General features: G+C 42.8%; 1 protein-coding gene across 1 annotated transcript in view; it reads left to right on the top strand.

The window, feature by feature from the left end:
- Positions 1 to 6,684, top strand: part of RNLS (renalase, FAD dependent amine oxidase) — a 280,491-nt gene extending 273,807 nt beyond the window's left edge. Inside the window, exon 9 of the transcript XR_012220619.1 lies at positions 6,076 to 6,684. The gene's annotated coding sequence lies outside the window, so the exon portion shown is untranslated. The remainder of the gene's footprint in view (positions 1 to 6,075) is intronic.
- The last annotated feature ends 10,265 nt before the right edge of the window (positions 6,685 to 16,949 follow it).

Below are 16,949 nucleotides of genomic sequence, written 5' to 3'. Positions count from 1 at the left end.
AACTCCCACTGTATCATGGGTGGATTTGCAAGGGATTATGGTCTAGTCCATCCCCATTTCCCTGTCCAGTCCTCCATTTTCAATCTGTTTGCATACTGGAAACACCTCATCCATCTTTCCCCCAGTGTTAGCATCGCTGGTAAGTGACACGCTCCCTTTATAAATACCTGTCTCTCTTACTGGCCAGCTTAGATAGTTTCCTTGTTCAGCTGTTAGTGCCATCATGTACGTTATGTATATATGTACTTTGTATGTACCCGGCACTGATTGTCTTCATGTATTTCTGATCCTAGTTTCACCTCCTCTATATACCTACGTTCAATAAAACACAGATTCAACTACAGTCTCCCTTATTGGACCCGGTATAGCGATTTAGCTGCTTGCTAAGCTATTTGAATCCCATTCATTTAGTAAGAGCATGACAGGGAGCCCAAACACTAGGGAAGAGGGGAATGGAGACCCATAGGCAGATCTAAAACTACCTTGTCTGCCCTAAAAATAGGTTCTGCATCTATCGCCAAGCAGGAACCTAATCCCTGCCAGACCCTAGTGATATGCACTACATAAGGAGGGGATGGGGTGACAATTGTCAGTCCCCACTAGAATTAAAGACAGAGAGGGTAGACGGATGGGGGAAATACTTAGCTTGAGAACACAACCGAGACGTCACGCCAGCAATCCTCCAAGGGTCCTCAGGGAAGACAGTAGCCGACTGCTAGAACTTTCAACAAGAATAAGGCAAGTAAGAGCTAACACCTGTACTATGCTACATCAATTGAATGTATTTAAGCCTTCAGCACAGGTGTGTGAATAGCAGCAGAATGTGGAGGTAACTATTGGGTCCTAGAAGGAGAAGGATATTGCTCCATAACAAAGATGCAAAAATCAAGAAGGTGCTTGAACTAAACGCAATGACCTTCTACAGCCGGACCCAGGATGACTGCCTGTCACACCTAACACACCCATGACAGCTATAAGTAATAGCACATTAATTTAATATAGTGTAATCAGTCACTCCTGGCTACCTATCTCCATCCCCTCTAGCTAAAGTCACTACTTGATAAGTTTACTATTTTTCTGTGTGTGGAGCCTGTATTTCTTCATGGACCCTGCCCCAGTGCACATCCCCAGTGTTTCACAACTTGCTGAGAAGCACAGGTCATAACATCACAGTTCAAACTACAGAGCTATCCTGAGTCCTGCATACAAGAGGGGCTTGACTGACATTCCATTCAAAGCACAGATGGGAAATCTGTTACTCTTTGCTTTGAACAAACTGCAGCAGAAAGCAAGAAGATGGAGGTCAGATGATTGACACATGTGAACGCTCAGAAACAAAGCTGAATTTTTTACAGCAAGTTATGACATTTCTTCGTTTCACATAGACTTCACAATACCTTAATAATCTGTATGCCTGGATAACTCTTTTAAGCTTAGATTGTCTGTTGATTTTGTGACAAGGTGGACTCCAGCAACTTTAACATTTTTATGAGAACTTGAAAAGGTATATAAGCCTTACAGTTCTTACAGAACTTTTTTGTAATGATCTTGCTAAATGAATGAAAATGAAAACACTTAAACCTTTGCAGTAGCAATGAGAACACCTTCTAGACATGGTTCTGCAGATTAAAACACAAGAAGTAATACTGTGGCTGCCATTATTAATTCTTAATTTAATGCATCCTAGGAATCAGTCCAAATATGACCACATCCAGAAGACCTTGAAAGACCTCCCTTGCTTCTCAATCAACTAATTAATAGAATTTTAAATCTTTTCCATATATTTCAGATCTTTTCAAGTATTATATATATATATCACCAACGCCATTACCTCAGCTAGACCTTTGTACAGATACATTTATTGTTCTTGATAATATGAACCATCTCATTGAGTTACATAGATTAAATGTCATGAGAAAGAGGCGCACAGCTGACTTTTGCTAGATTGCTTCAGAACTTGCATATCATTTTACCTGCAATTAAACTATGTTGTAGCCACAAGACTTCACAAGTCATATTTCTTATTCTTATCTTCATGTTTCATAACTCTACATTTTGAAACTATGACTTTCAAAGATTACACCTTTATTATGGACACTAGTCTCCTAATTTTTAGACTGGAAAAGAAAAGTTACAAACATATTTTGTGCTCACAGCGGTCACCACTTGTCCGGTAACTTCTCATACATCTTGGCTGTAGCAAAGGTTTGATTTCTGTTACTATTATGAACTATATTAAAGGGGTTGTCCATGCTTATCATGAAAGTCTGCAGTCACTCTGTCACTGCAGACTTGTGAATCCCTCACATCGCGCAGAGTACAAGATGTGAAGATTCCCCTGTGCCGACGGCGAGGCCAAGTGGTCATGTGACTGTAAGCAGGTTGCGCGATGCAGTTATACAAGGAAGGCAGAGCAAGGGTTAACAGTATAACCGTTTAACTGAATCAATAGAGGAACTCCTCGCAGGGAGATAAACAGCTAAGTTGAAAAGAGAAATTGCAAACTAACAACAGTCCAGTTATCAATCTTATCGTGTCCTTAGGTTCCTCAGCCGCAGATGATCCTTTGAGGGTTGTAGTAAAGGCAACGGCCGGAGTATTGTCTGCAGATGGGGTCCAACAAACAACGGTCCAACTTCTGGCCGCAACCATTGAGCGCCTAGTCCATAAACCTGTATACCTAACGTAAAGAGAGCTGCAGAAATCCCAGGATCAAGCTTGGGCTGATGTGTGCTGTCCGACAGATGGGACAGCAATTTAGTGTCCTGTAGCCGGCCCTCGCTTCTCTGCACATGCATGGTTTTACTTGTAGCTGGGCACACTGCACTTTCTACACTCGCTGTCCCACTGGAGTGACCAGGAGATGTCGGCTGCAGTACGTTGCAGTGCGGATTCTCGGGGTGCGGAGTACGTTGCTCAACCCTCCTGCACCATCACTGAGGGCTGCTCACCCTCCTGCACTGTGTGCTAACAAACGCTAATCTCCGTCCTCTCTCTTTAGGTAGGGCAGGTTCAGCCTTATGCTTAAGTATAGAGGTAGGGTAACCTCTATTCCGAAAACGTTCCTCAACTTCTTTAAGTCTCACACTTCTAGTGGAAGGATCCAAAACTATCCTATCAATCCGTACATATTGTGACCTTGGTAATGCCTGCTGTTATGAATGGGAAACCGAGGAGGAAAAAAAGACAACAAGCTAAGTCTCAGAAAACCAGAGAAGTTGGTAACTATGCAGATTGCAGATCCCTGATCTTACCCGCACAACTAGCAGCAGTCGTGGAGCGTTCCTAGACGCCTCATCACAACCGGAGAACTACATAAGCCTAAAGCAGGAAAAGAGGAAAACTAACTGCCCCAGAGCAGACCCCAAAGGAAAGACAGCCCCCCACATGTATTGACGGTGAAACAAGATGAAAATACAAACAAAGGCAGGAAAATAGGCTGAGCAAACGATGGGGCCCGCCTAACTAAAAAGGACAGAAAAGGAAAGACACTGTCTGCAATCTGCCAAAAAAAACCTACAAAAATAATGTCTAACACTTCTGATAGCAAAATTAACCCTGAAGTCACTAGACTTCTAAACCTATATCAGCACTCTGAAATATTCTGAGACAGAGCAAAAAAGAGGCCAATCTAATAAGGGACAAAAAGATTGGTAAATGCTGATTAATAGGAATGGAATTTCAGCATAGCCCCAGCAGGGGCAGGCTGATTACACAAAAAACTGAATTGACCAACAAGCGCTAGTGTGAACAATAGCAAAAAACAAACTTATCTTGAGAAGACTGGAAGAGAGCTGAAGTCCAGGACCTGAGAAGCAGACTGAATCACCAGCACCCGGATAGGGCGTCAGCTGTCTTATATCCAGTCTGATACTCCAGAGATCCAATCGTTATCTTCCTCATCAGGTGGCAGATCACTACCACTTAAACCAACCGCACTACCTCCTGTCACCACCAGAGGGAGAACGGAAGGGGAACTCTCAACTGGTGGAGCAGAAAATGAGTTCGTGACAGCCTGCTTAATATGTTTCGGGTGACAACTCTCAAAATGCAGTAAACTGTTTTTATCAGTAGGTTTAACATACAAGTCAGTATCAGTGGAGCCATCAGATTTGACTATAATCAAAGTGTCAAGAAAATTTATAGAGTGGCAATCATGATGAAGAGAAAAAGTTAATCCTGCAACACATCCATTTAAATGATTAAAAAAAAGGAGAGTCTCCTCATTGCCAGTCCAAATTAAAAAAATGTCGTCGGTATATCGTTTCCAGGATAACCCAAAGGCTGTAAATAAAGGATAATCATAAACAAATAAATCCTCAAAATGTGCCATGAATATATTGGCATAGGGGAGTGCCACATTGGACCCCATGGCTGTCCCCCTCCTTTGCATAAAAACTGATCTTCAAAAAGAAAAAAAAATTTTGTCAAAATTAATGTGAGTAAATCCCTGCAGAATTCGATCTGATCTCCTGTAAAAATCGTATTTTTAGACAAAAAATTAACCATAGCTTCAATACCTTCTTGATGTCCGATACTAGTATACAGTCTGTTCACATCTAGTGTCACTAGTCTGCTCCCAAAAGGAATGGGACCAACATCTTTAATGCTCTGTAAAAAAATCAGAGGTATCCTTGATAAAGGACCTTATTAAAGATACATAAGGAGTCAGAATGTTATAGATGAGGGAGAAACAATAGAATTGGTGGAGGCGACAATTGGTCATCCAGGGGGTCTCAAAAAGTCTTTGTGTATCTTTGGGAGAGTGTAAAACACCAGTATAGTAGGATTGGTATTAATAAGATATTCACTAAGTTTAAGATCAATGGTACCCAATTGACAATAAAAATCGACAAGTTTTCTAACACTCCTTGCTATATTGTATGTAGGATTACGTGAAATGGGAGTGTAGGTGTCAGTATCACTTAGTTGGGAAAGAATCTCCATTATATAATATGACCGATCCATGACAACCAATGCTCCGCCCTTATCGGCTGGTTTTATGACTAATTTTTTATTCTCCTTTAGATCATTTAATGATCTCTTTTCCTCCAATGTTAAATTATTTCTGACTCGTAAATGACCCCTGTTAATAGTCTGTAGTACCTCATTAACGTCACGCTGCACAAGGTTAATAAAAGTTTCAATGGGATGATAGATTCGTGGTGGCATAAAATTGCTCACAAACCATAATTTAAGAGATGCTAATGAAAATTTGGTAAATGTATCAGTAGTATCTACACCCGTCATAGGAATACAATCGGAGAAATGTGCCTTAAGGCGTAACATTCTATAAAATCTATGCAGGTCTTGATCCAACTGAAACGAATTTAAAGAGGAAGTGGGACAAAAACTTAAGCCTTTTTGCAGCAATGTCATCTCCGAGGGGGAAAGGCTTTCGGACGAGATGTTGTACACGATATTGTCTCTTTGCCGCCTACCTGTTATCTCGTTGTCATTCTCGACTGTTCTGCTGTACCGTCGTTTGCCCCTCCGCATCTTCCTCTGTATGGACATTCCCATCGTACTCCCAAAAAAGAAGTTGTAGTTGGACGTGACACTCCATGATCGCTGTCTGAACTGGTGGATAAGGAGCTGTATCCTCTCCGAAATGATCGAGTATTCCTGTAGGTACTAGAAAAACGCCATCGGTACACTTGATTATTATGATAATCGTCCATATGCCGCAGGAATTTATTCATCTTTTTAAGCTGTAGATTATTACGAAATTCAAGTTATCGATCAAGTTCAAATATCAAGAAGGGGTGGAGATAGGATAAAGAGACTGAAGGAACATGGATCCTTTTGGATCCACACACTACAAACATTAACACCGTTAGGACTTAATAGAGAATATGAGGTCTCTTATTGATTTTCTCCTTATGATGCATTGGAATTATTATTTATAGTAAAGAGTTAATATTGTTCCCTTCCACTCTGTAGTAGCAGTTATTTATTTATTTGTCTATATGGATTTTTCTGTCTTATGTCACTTTTGATTACAAACTTTGATACTCCGTATGTGTTAATCTGCTTTCTATAAAGAATTATTTTTCATTTCCTTTTTCTTTTTAGATATCCTAACAACTGTTTTCCAGTATCCTGTCACAGCACTTATGTGCTACACACTGGTTCGGTTCCAGCAATTCATATAGCACTCCTGGTTAAGTCCCTGCACTCTCCTTCCTTGGAGATACACGCCTCCTTTCCACTTTTTTTGGCTGTCCCTGCCGTCTTCGGACGGCACATGCGCAGTACACAGCGCAGTACACAGCGGTGAATGCCGCCCTCTCTTTCCTTCGTTCTTCTTCGGCTATCTCCGCCATTTCTGGACGACGCATGCGCAGTACACAGCGGTGAACGCCGACCTCTACCCGGAAGTGTCTTTGCTACGCCTGTATTTAAGGGACTGACGGCTCACAATGCGCTTTCAAGCGCACCACGTTATTGCACCAGCTCCTGACGGCTTGGATATGAACTCACACAATCGGTATGTTTTTTGGATACTGGACCATGTTCTTTTTTATATCCTTTTTGGTTTCTCACGCTATATCTTTTCGTTTTTGATCAGAAGGTGACTCCTACAGGTCACTATTGAACATGTGCATCCTGTCTGCATAATTTAGGACCAGTTTGTCTTCAATTTATTCACAGGTATTAAGTGCATTCTTTTGATCAATTCTTTTGCCTCATTGTGCATTTGTGAGCAGATATTATATGCCTCTCATGTGAATTTATTATCCAAGAACAATAAATGTATTATTTGTGATGTTTTTTGTTTGTATTATATATGTTGTGTTCTCAATCATGGCAACAAAGTGTATTATATGGACCTTTTTTGTTTCTATTCTATGAAGGTATTGAGATGAGATTTGTTTGTCATTATAGATAAATCCTTGACAAAGGCTAGAGAGCTGAAACGTTTGATTTTTTTTATCTGTACTTTATTCTTTTTGGTCCGTTGAAATTCCAAATAAAAATTATAAGCAGCCACGTGAATTTATTTCTTTGAGTGTGCCGAGGTTATTTTTCATATTAGTATTTACTCTTTACCTCTGAGCACCTACTTTACTGCGGTGAGCACCCCATTACCTATACTATTGACCATTTTTAATGTTTTAAATATTTTTGTGTCTGTTTTTCTGTGTCTAATAAAATTTGAATTTTCATGTTAACTCCTGCCTAGGGTGATCCCCTGTTTGTGACCTATGACTTTCTTCTTTTTGATAATCATGCACTTTGTTATAGGTCAAGGTTGGATCCCTTTTGAATAGTTCGGTGGTGCCCCCATACTCTTTCGGGTACGCTGACCGTGCGCTGGTCTGATTTTGCTGGTGCTGCGCCCAGCGCACAAAAACGCACTGTGTTGCATTTTTGTGCGCTGGGCGCAGCACCAAAAGGGCGCAGTGCCAGCAAAATCAAACCAGCGTACGGTCAGCGTATCCAACGCTAAATATAGGGTACGCTGATCGCATGCAGCATCATGCGATCCTAGGAGGAGCTGACCAGAGGGGGCGCAGCCAAGCGGCGGCCCTGCGCTGCGCCCGAGAACACTAGTATGAAACTAGTCTAAGTGGTCATAAACTTGTAAATAACTCGTGAAGGAATAAAGTTACGTTAAAAACAAGCACACAATGTTAGGGGTTGGATTCCGACCTCTGCACAGGAGGAATACCCTGCCTTGCCTTCTGTGATCTCCCATTCAGTCCTGACCGCAGAGGAGACTGCTCAGCAAAGGCGTCATTCCCGGCGTCCTGCTCAAGCTAGTGCGGTCAGGTTGTTTGCTGCTGCCACCTCTGGTCCAGCTTTAGCAATCCACACTAGCCAGCAGTGAGCAGCTCCAGAGACTGTCCTTTTTGCAACCTATTGAGCATGCTCGTGGGATCACCTCTCATTGGAGGTCGGAGGTCATATGCTCAGGTCCTCAAGCAGCTCGGATTGAACCATCGGGAAGGTCCTGGAAGGACGCTGCTATAAAAGGTTCGCTAATATAGACTCTGATGGATAGTTGTGTGTGTGATGATGGATGTATGAGAATGGTGACTGACTCATTATGAAACCCCTACCCTCGGTTGTGTATGAGTTATGGTTTAAGGAGATAGTCAGTGGCATAATCTATGTGCCACAGAGCATCCCGCTCTCCACATGAGTGTTAGCACTAGATAGCACCAGTCAACACAAGGCACCACTGGACTTCATGTGCAGCAGCGCCGTACGCAAGTCAAGCGCTTACCTCCCCGCTCTGGGTGGTTATTGGCGTCCTCTGAACCGATGCAGTGCGCACGTGGTGCGATTATATTATTTAGTTCAGGCATCGCAGTTGCAGTGTCGAATGCTAGTGGGACTAGAGGGACTCTAACCCTGTGTTCTTGGGGCAGAGTCCTGTGTCTCTTAACTAGTGTTCACCTTGCCAAGCCCTGTGAGGTTAACAGGCTCTGGTACTTGTGTTCTGCGGCTCTGTACAGTAACAGAGTTCGCTCCTGTACACACTGGTCAGCGGTTACCCCACCGGTGTTCATTCTGTGTTCGCAATTACCAAGCACCAGTATACCATCACTGCACGGTGGACTCCGGGTTGCGAACGCACCTTATTATTATATTTTATTTGCTGCATTCCCCCAACCCTAACACACCATTGTTTTTCTTGTGAAATTCTCAATAAGTTTGATGTGTCATATGTCCCTCTTCCCATTGAAAAAAATAAATTTGGATCCAAAATGGCTGACTTCAAAATGACCGCCATGGTCACCACCCATCTTGAAAAGTTTCCCCCCCCCAAATACTAATGTGCCACAAAGAGGAAGTTGATATCACCAACCATTCCCATTTCATTTAGGTGTATCCATATAAATGGCACACCCTGTATAATCGCCTGATGATCCCTTACTCCATCTGTAAGGGAGCAATGCATTGGGATGCGGTGTCTTTCCACCAACAAAACTCAGACTAATTATGGTTGGGAGGTGGTCATTTACCACTGAGATTTTTGAGTGAGTTGTTAATTAAAATGCCAATTTGTATGTCAGCTCAATATTTATAGTGAACCCACAGTATAGTGCTTTTTGATTCGTCTTGAATCAGTATGGTGATAGATCATTTTTGTGTGTCTTGATGGTGACAGCAAGGATATTGAAGCTGTTTTTTTCATTGACAACTTTTTTTGAGGTTATCTTACCAGGTTATATCAATGTTATCTGGGGATTTGACTAGCTTATTCAGACATATGCCTCCCTTAAACTTGCTGGCAGAGTTTATCCATCTGCATGAGGCACATTTTTGTATACTCAAACAAGCACTTGAATACTGACTGTTTTCTGAACGCTCACTGAGCAAACAGATATGGATGAAGTTATTTCATTGATAAGTCCTTAAGCACTTTTGTTTCATGGTGTTGGTGTTGGCTTGGTGAGGGAATCCCTTAAGTATCAGCTAGGCTAGTCGACGTGGATCGGTGGCATCATTTTGTCTCCCCTAGGGTGCCAACCTACGCTACCAGGTCGGGAAAATAGGCAGTATTATCTCTATTTCCCTAGTCTATATCCTTTTGTAATTGAGACATTTTTTGAACCTGGCATATTACTTTTTTCTGTCTGATCCTCTCACTATTTTGGTATTAATCCTTTGATACTTTTTGAGAGTTTTAAAATGATTCAATAAAAGTTATCTTTTAGGCCTGATTTTCTTTTGGTTTTTATAATAATATCAGCCCTGGCATATTTTGGTTTTGGTTTTAGATTCTATGTGCACCTTACAGCTTTGTCACCTCTTCTTCGAGACCAGGAGGATTCTTTTTCCCCAGGATCCTATGAATCAAGGGATTTAAAATGTATGAGCTACATATTCTTAGAAAGGTACTGCTGGCTATACAGAAAGGTATCAGAATAAACAATACATCATAGCTTCTCGCATCTAGGGTGGTGTAGAATGCTCATTCTGATCACTGTGCACTTTCCAAAGCTACAACTCCTGGCAAAAATTATAGAATCACCGGCCTTGGAGGATGTTCATTCAGTTGTTTAATTTTGTAGAAAAAAAGCAGATCACAGACATGGCACAAAACTAAAGTCATTTCTAATGGCAACTTTCTGGCTTTAAGAAACACTAAAAGAAATCAAGAACAAAAAAATGTGGTAGTCAGTAATGGTTACTTAACCATTATTGACTACCAAATTTTTTGCTCTTGATTTCTTTTAGTGTTTCTTAAAGCCAGAAAGTTGCCATTTGAAATGACTTTAGTTTTGTGCCATGTCTGTGATCTGCTTTTTTTCTACAAAATTAATCAACTGAATGAACATTGTTATGATTGAGTCACCGTAGGAGGCAAAAACAGAAATGCTAGCTAAGTCCAGAAAACCAGAGAAGTTGGCAGCTATCGGATTGCAGACCCCTGAACCTATCAACACAACTAACAGTAGCCGTGGGGGGTTTCTACGATGCCCTAGACCCCTCGATCACAGCCGGAGAATTAAATAGGCCGAAAGAAAGGGGAAATCTAAACTGCCCCAGAGCAGACCCCAAAGCAATAGGCAGCCCCCAACATATAATGACGGTGAAGCAAGATGAAAATACTAACACAGACAGAAAGATAGACTGAGCAAAGAGGGGCCCAAGCTAACTAGATAGAAAAGGACAGGAAGGCTGCTGTCTGCAATCCGTGAAAAACCCTATGAAAATAAGAGCCAACAGACTGACAGTGAAAAATGCCCTGAAGATGCTAGGCTTCAAAAAAGCTATGTCAGTACTCAGGAATATTCTGAAGACAGAGCTACAAGCAAAAGGAGATTCAGCTCACCCCAGCAGGGAATGGCAGAATACAGAAAAGCAAGGAAAACAAAAAACAAAACAAAAATGCTAACAGGCAAAACAGAAAACTTGGCTTTAGAGGAGCAGGAATCAGACTGGTGTCCTAGAAGTCCACAGAGAAATCACCCGCAGGGCAGAAGGGCATCGGCAGCCTTATATCCAGTCCGTGACTCCACTCAGCCAGTCATCCTCATTAGGCTCAGCTGCCTGATAATCAGGCTCATTACCTTCCTTTACCAGAATAGGGAGTTCACCAGACCTCAGTGACGAAGGGGAAAATGAACTCACAACAGTACCTCCCCCTTGAGGAGGGGTCACCGAACCCTCAACCACGCCACCAGGGCGATCAGGGTGAGCCCGATGAAATGCACGCACCAATCTTTTGGCATGAATTTCAGAGGCAGAGACCCAGGAATTATCCTCCTGACCATAACCCTTCCACTTAACCAAATACTGGAGTCTCCGTCTAGCCAGACGGGAATCCAGTATTTTCTCTACCTCATATTCCATGTTACCTTCAACCAATACAGGGTCTGGAGGTGCCACCCCAGGAACAACTGGTTCAACAAACCTCTTCAACAAGGACTTAAGGAACACATTATGGATTTTAAATGTGACAGGAAGAGCCAAATGAAAAGAGACCGGATTAATAATCTCCAAAATCTTGTAAGGTCCAATAAATCTAGGCTTAAACTTAGGAGAAGCCACCTTCATAGCAATATTTTTTGATGATAACCACACCATATCACCAATCTTAAACTGGGGACCAATGGTCCTATGTCGATTGGAAAACCGCTGGGCCTTTTCCTGGGAGAGAGATAACTTATCCACCACTTGGTCCCAGATCTGGTGCATTCTCTTCACCACAGTGTCAACACCTGAGCAGGCAGAAGGCTCCACCTGCCCTGAAGAAAATCGAGGATGAAACCCAAAGTTACAAAAAAAAGGTGACATCAAAGTGGCAGAACTAGCTCTATTATTTAAAGCAAATTCGTCCAAGGGCAAAAATGAAACCCAATCATCCTGATCAGCAGAAATAAAACATCTCAAATACGACTCCAAGGTCTGGTTTGTTCTGTCTGCCCATTGGTCTGAGGGTGAAAAGCAGAGGAGAAGGACAACTGAATTCCCAGCTTGGAACAGAAAGTCCTCCAAAATCTAGACACAAACTGAACTCCTCTGTCAAATACAATGTTCTCAGGAATCCCGTGTAAGCGAACCACCTGTTGCAAAAACAGGGGCACCAACTCAGAGGAAGATGGCAACTTAGGGAGTGGTACAAGATGAACCATCTTAGAGAACCTATCACAAATCACCCAAATAACAGTCATTCTTTGAGAGACCGGCATATCAGAGATGAAATCCATTGAAATATGGGTCCATGGCCTCCTGGGGACCGGCAAAGGCATCAACAACCCACTAGAGCGAGAACAAGATTTAGACCGGGAGCAAGTCCCACAGGACTGCACAAAATTCCTGACATCATGAGACAAGGTGGGCCACCAAAAAGAGCCACTCACCAGATCTCTAGTACCAAAAATACCTGGATGACCAGCCAATGCAGAGCAATGAACTTCAGACATCACTCTCTTCTTCCACTGGTCAGGAACAAACAACTTTCCACTGGGACAACGCTCAGGTTTGTCCTCCTGGAACTCTTGCAGATCAAGTCTCAAATCGGGCGAGATGGCAGAAAGAACTACCCCTTCGCCTAAGATGGTAGCAGGCTTGATCACCACAGGAGAATCAGCAAAGAAACTACTAGAGAGGGCGTCTGCCTTGACATTCTTAGTTCCAGGAAGAAAAGAGACCACAAAATCAAAACATGTAAAAAACAAGGCTCACCTAGCATGTCTAGGGTTCAAGCGTTTAGCCGACTCTAGGTAAATCAAATTCTTGTGGTCAGTGAGGACCACAACTTGATGTTTAGCTCCCTCCAACCAATGTCTCCACTCCTCAAATGCCCATTTCATGGCCAACAGTTCCCGATTCCCCACATGATAGTTACGTTCAGATGAAGAGAACTTTCGGGAAAAGAAAGCACAGGGATTCATTTTAGATGTTACAGGATCCTTTTGGGACAAAACAGCTCCTGCACCAATCTCAGAAGCATCCACCTCTACCTGGAACGGGAGTGAGACATCAGGTTGCCGCAAAACCGGGGCGGAGGTAAATCTTCGCTTCAGCTCCTGAAAGGAAGCAACAGCCTCAGGAGACCAATTCAACACATCAGCACCCTTCTTAGTCAGATCAGTCAATGGCTTGGCAATACTAGAAAATTTTGCTATAAATTTCCGATAAAAATTAGCAAAACCCAAAAACTTCTGGAGGGCCTTCAAAGAAGTAGGCTGAACCCAATCATAATTGGCCTGTACCTTGGCCGGGTCCATTTCAATAGTTGACAGAGACAAAATAAATCCCAAAAATGAAATCCTCTGTACTCCAAAAAGGCATTTCGATCCTTTGACATACAGGGAATTCTCCCTCAAGATCCGGAACACAGTCCGAATATGTTCCACATGAGAATCCCAATCCTTGGAGAAGATCAAAATATCATCCAGATAGATAATCAAAAATTTATCGACAAAGTCTCGGAATATATCGTTCATGAAGCACTGGAAGACAGAAGGGGCATTAGTGAGCCCAAAAGGCATCACCAGGTACTCAAAATGTCCCTCCGGAGTATTAAACGCCGTCTTCCATTCATCCCCCTGCTTAATGCGGATAAGATTATACGCCCCCCTGAGGTCAAGCTTGGTAAACCAGCAAGCACCTCTAACTCTAGAGAATAGATCCGAAATCGGGGGTAACGGATACTGATATTTAATAGTAATTTTATTGAGGGCACGATAATCAATACAAGGCCTTAAAGAACCATCCTTTTTGGCCACAAAAAAAAACCGGCACCTAAGGGTGAAGAGGATGGTCTAATATGACCCTTCTCCAACGCCTCCTTAATATAGGACCACATAGCCTCGTGCTTGGGTACAGATAAATTGAAGAGCCGACCCTTGGGAAATTTACACCCCGGGCTTAGTTCAATTGCACAGTCATAACTCCTATGAGGAGGCAAGGACGCAGACTCATTCTCACTAAATACATCATAAAAGTCCGCCAAATAGTCAGGAACATCATGCGACTGAGGAGAGGTGGAGAAAACCGGAGCCTCACTAAAGGCACACCGACAACCCCAACTCACCACAGACACAGATTTCCAATCCAAAACTGGATTATGAATTTGCAACCAGGGAAACCCCAGAACAACGGCATCATGCAGACCATGCAATACCAAAAATCTGCAATTTTCTTGATGGTCTGGGGCGACCCGCATGACCACCTGGGTCCAAAACTGAGGTTTATTTTTAGCCAAAGGAGTAGCATCAATCCCCCTCAAAGGGATAGGCGTCTGCAGAGGTGTCATCGGAAATCCACAACGTTTAGCAAAATCCAAGTCCATTAGGTTTAGCGCTGCTCCCGAATCCACAAAAGCCTTGGCGGAAAATGTGGACAGGGAGCAGATCAGAGTAATTGCCAGAAGAAACTTAGGTTGAACACCACCAACAGAAAACGTGTGTGCAAAGCGTTTCTCTCGTTTAGGACAAACAGAAATAATATGCGAGGCATCTCCACAGAAAAAACACAGCTTATTACGCCTTCTGAACTCCTGACGTTGCGCCTTAGACAAAACTCTATCACATTGCATAGGTTTAGACGTCTGTTCAACCGGTGGCAACCCCTCTCGTGCAATCCTGCGTTCACGTAAACGCCGATCAACCTGAATGGCTAATGACATAGAATCGTCCAGACCAGAGGGAACAGGAAATCCCACCATAGTATCTTTTACGGCTTCTGACAAACCCTTCCGAAAGAGAGCAGCCAAGGCATTATAGTTCCAGGTAGTAAGGACCGCCCACTTTTGGAACTTTTGACAGTACAACTCTGCAGAATCTCGACCCTGGTTCAATGCCAACAGGGTCTTTTCAGCCTAATCAATAGCATTAGGTTCGTCATACAACAACCCCAAAGCTTCAAAGAATGCGTTCACATTAGTCAGAATAGGATCATCTGGTTTCAAAGAAAACGCCCAATCCTGGGGATCGCCACGCAGCAAAGAGATGACAATTTTAACCTGCTGCACGGAGCTCCCTGACGAGTTAGGCTTCAAGGCAAAAAAAAATTTACAATTATTTTTGAAACTCAAAAATTTAGATCGATCCCCAAAAAATACATCAGTTGTAGGGATCTTTGGTTCAACAGCATGCGAACGAGCAAGGTAGGCGGAAATTCCCCGCACTTCCGCAGCGAGCTGCTCCACACGATCAGACAATTGCTTTATCTCCATTGAGAGAAAAAAAAATTCCACCTACGGCCTCAGAGATACAGAGGAAAGAATATACACACACTTTTTTTTTTTTTTTTAAACACAATTCATTCCTGCTATTGAGTACCCTAGGATCTGCGGTATGGCGGGTGATTCTGTTATGATTGAGTCACCGTAGGAGGCAAAAACAGAAATGCTAGCTAAGTCCAGAAAACCAGAGAAGTTGGCAGCTATCGGATTGCAGACCCCTGAACCTATCAACACAACTAGCAGTAGCCGTGGGGGGTTCCTACGATGCCCTAGACCCCTCGATCACAGCCGGAGAATTAAATAGGCCTAAAGAAAGAAAGGGGAAATCTAAACTGCCCCAGAGCAGACCCCAAAGCAATAGGCAGCCCCCAACATATAATGACGGTGAAGCAAGATGAAAATACTAACACAGACAGAAAGATAGACTGAGCAAAGAGGAGCCCAAGCTAACTAGATAGAAAAGGACAGGAAGGCTGCTGTCTGCAATCCGTGAAAAACCCTATGAAAATAAGAGCCAACAGACTGACAGTGAAAAATGCTCTGAAGACGCTAGGCTTCAAAAAAGCTATGTCAGTACTCAGGAATATTCTGAAGACAGAGCTACAAGCAAAAGGAGATTCAGCTCACCCCCGCAGGGAATGGCAGAATACAGAAAAGCAAGGAAAACAAAAAACAAAACAAAAATGCTAACAGGCAAAACAGAAAACTTAGCTTTAGAGGAGCAGGAATCAGACTGGTGTCCTAGAAGTCCACAGAGAAATCACCCGCAGGGCAGAAGGGCGTCGGCAGCCTTATATCCAGTCCGTGACTCCACTCAGCCAGTCATCCTCATTAGGCTCAGGTGCCTGATAATCAGGCTCATTACTTTCCTTTACCAGAATAGGGAGTTCACCAGACCTCAGTGACGAAGGGGAAAATGAACTCACAACAGAACATCCTCCAAGGCCGTTGATTCTATAATTTTTGCCAGGGGCTGTATAATGGTTGGGTGTGTATCTGAACCATGGAGTTGCATTGTTGAAGACTGAATACACCCGCTTGTGGCAGCGGAGTTCCCTAATTGCAATAGTCTCTTTCTGTGGTTCATCACTATACAACATCTACAGTTGTGGCCAAAAGTATTGACACCCCTGCAATTCTGTCAGATAATACTCAGTTTCTTCCTGAAAATGATTGCAAACACAAATTCTTTGGTATTATTATCTTCATTTAATTTGTCTTAAATGAAAAAACACAAAAAGAATTGTCCTAAAGCCAAATTGGATATAATTCCACACCAAACATAAAAAAGAGGGTGGACAAAAGTATTGGCACTGTTCGAAAAATCATGTAATGCTTCTCTAATTTGTGCAATTAACAGCACCTGTAACTTACTTGTGGCACCTAACAGGTGTTGGCAATAACTAAATCACACTTGCAGCCAGTTGACATGGATTAAAGTTGACTCATCCTCTGTCCTGTGTCCTTGTGTGTACCACATTGAGCATGGAGAAAAGAAAGAAGACCAAAGAACTGTTTGAGGACTTGAGAAACCTAATTGTGAGGAAGCATGAGCAATCTCAAGGCTACAAATCCATCTCCAAAGACCTGAATGTTCCTGTGTCTACCGTGCGCAGTGTCATCAAGAAGTTTAAGGCCCATGGCAATGTGGCTAACCTCCCTAGATGTGGCAAGAGATTTCAACGCAAGATTGTGCGGATGTTGGGTAAAGAACCTCGACTAACATCCAAACAAGTTCAAGCTGCCCTGCAGTCCGAGGGTATAACAGTGTCAACCCGTACTATCCGTCGGCATC

The sequence above is a fragment of the Dendrobates tinctorius genome, unplaced genomic scaffold, assembly GCF_039654945.1.
Source record: "Dendrobates tinctorius isolate UK_male_01 unplaced genomic scaffold, ASM3965494v1 ptg000156l, whole genome shotgun sequence".
Classification (NCBI taxonomy): domain Eukaryota; kingdom Metazoa; phylum Chordata; class Amphibia; order Anura; family Dendrobatidae; genus Dendrobates; species Dendrobates tinctorius.
Note: the sequence above shows the minus strand (reverse complement) of the source record. Positions and strands in the feature narration are given on the sequence as shown.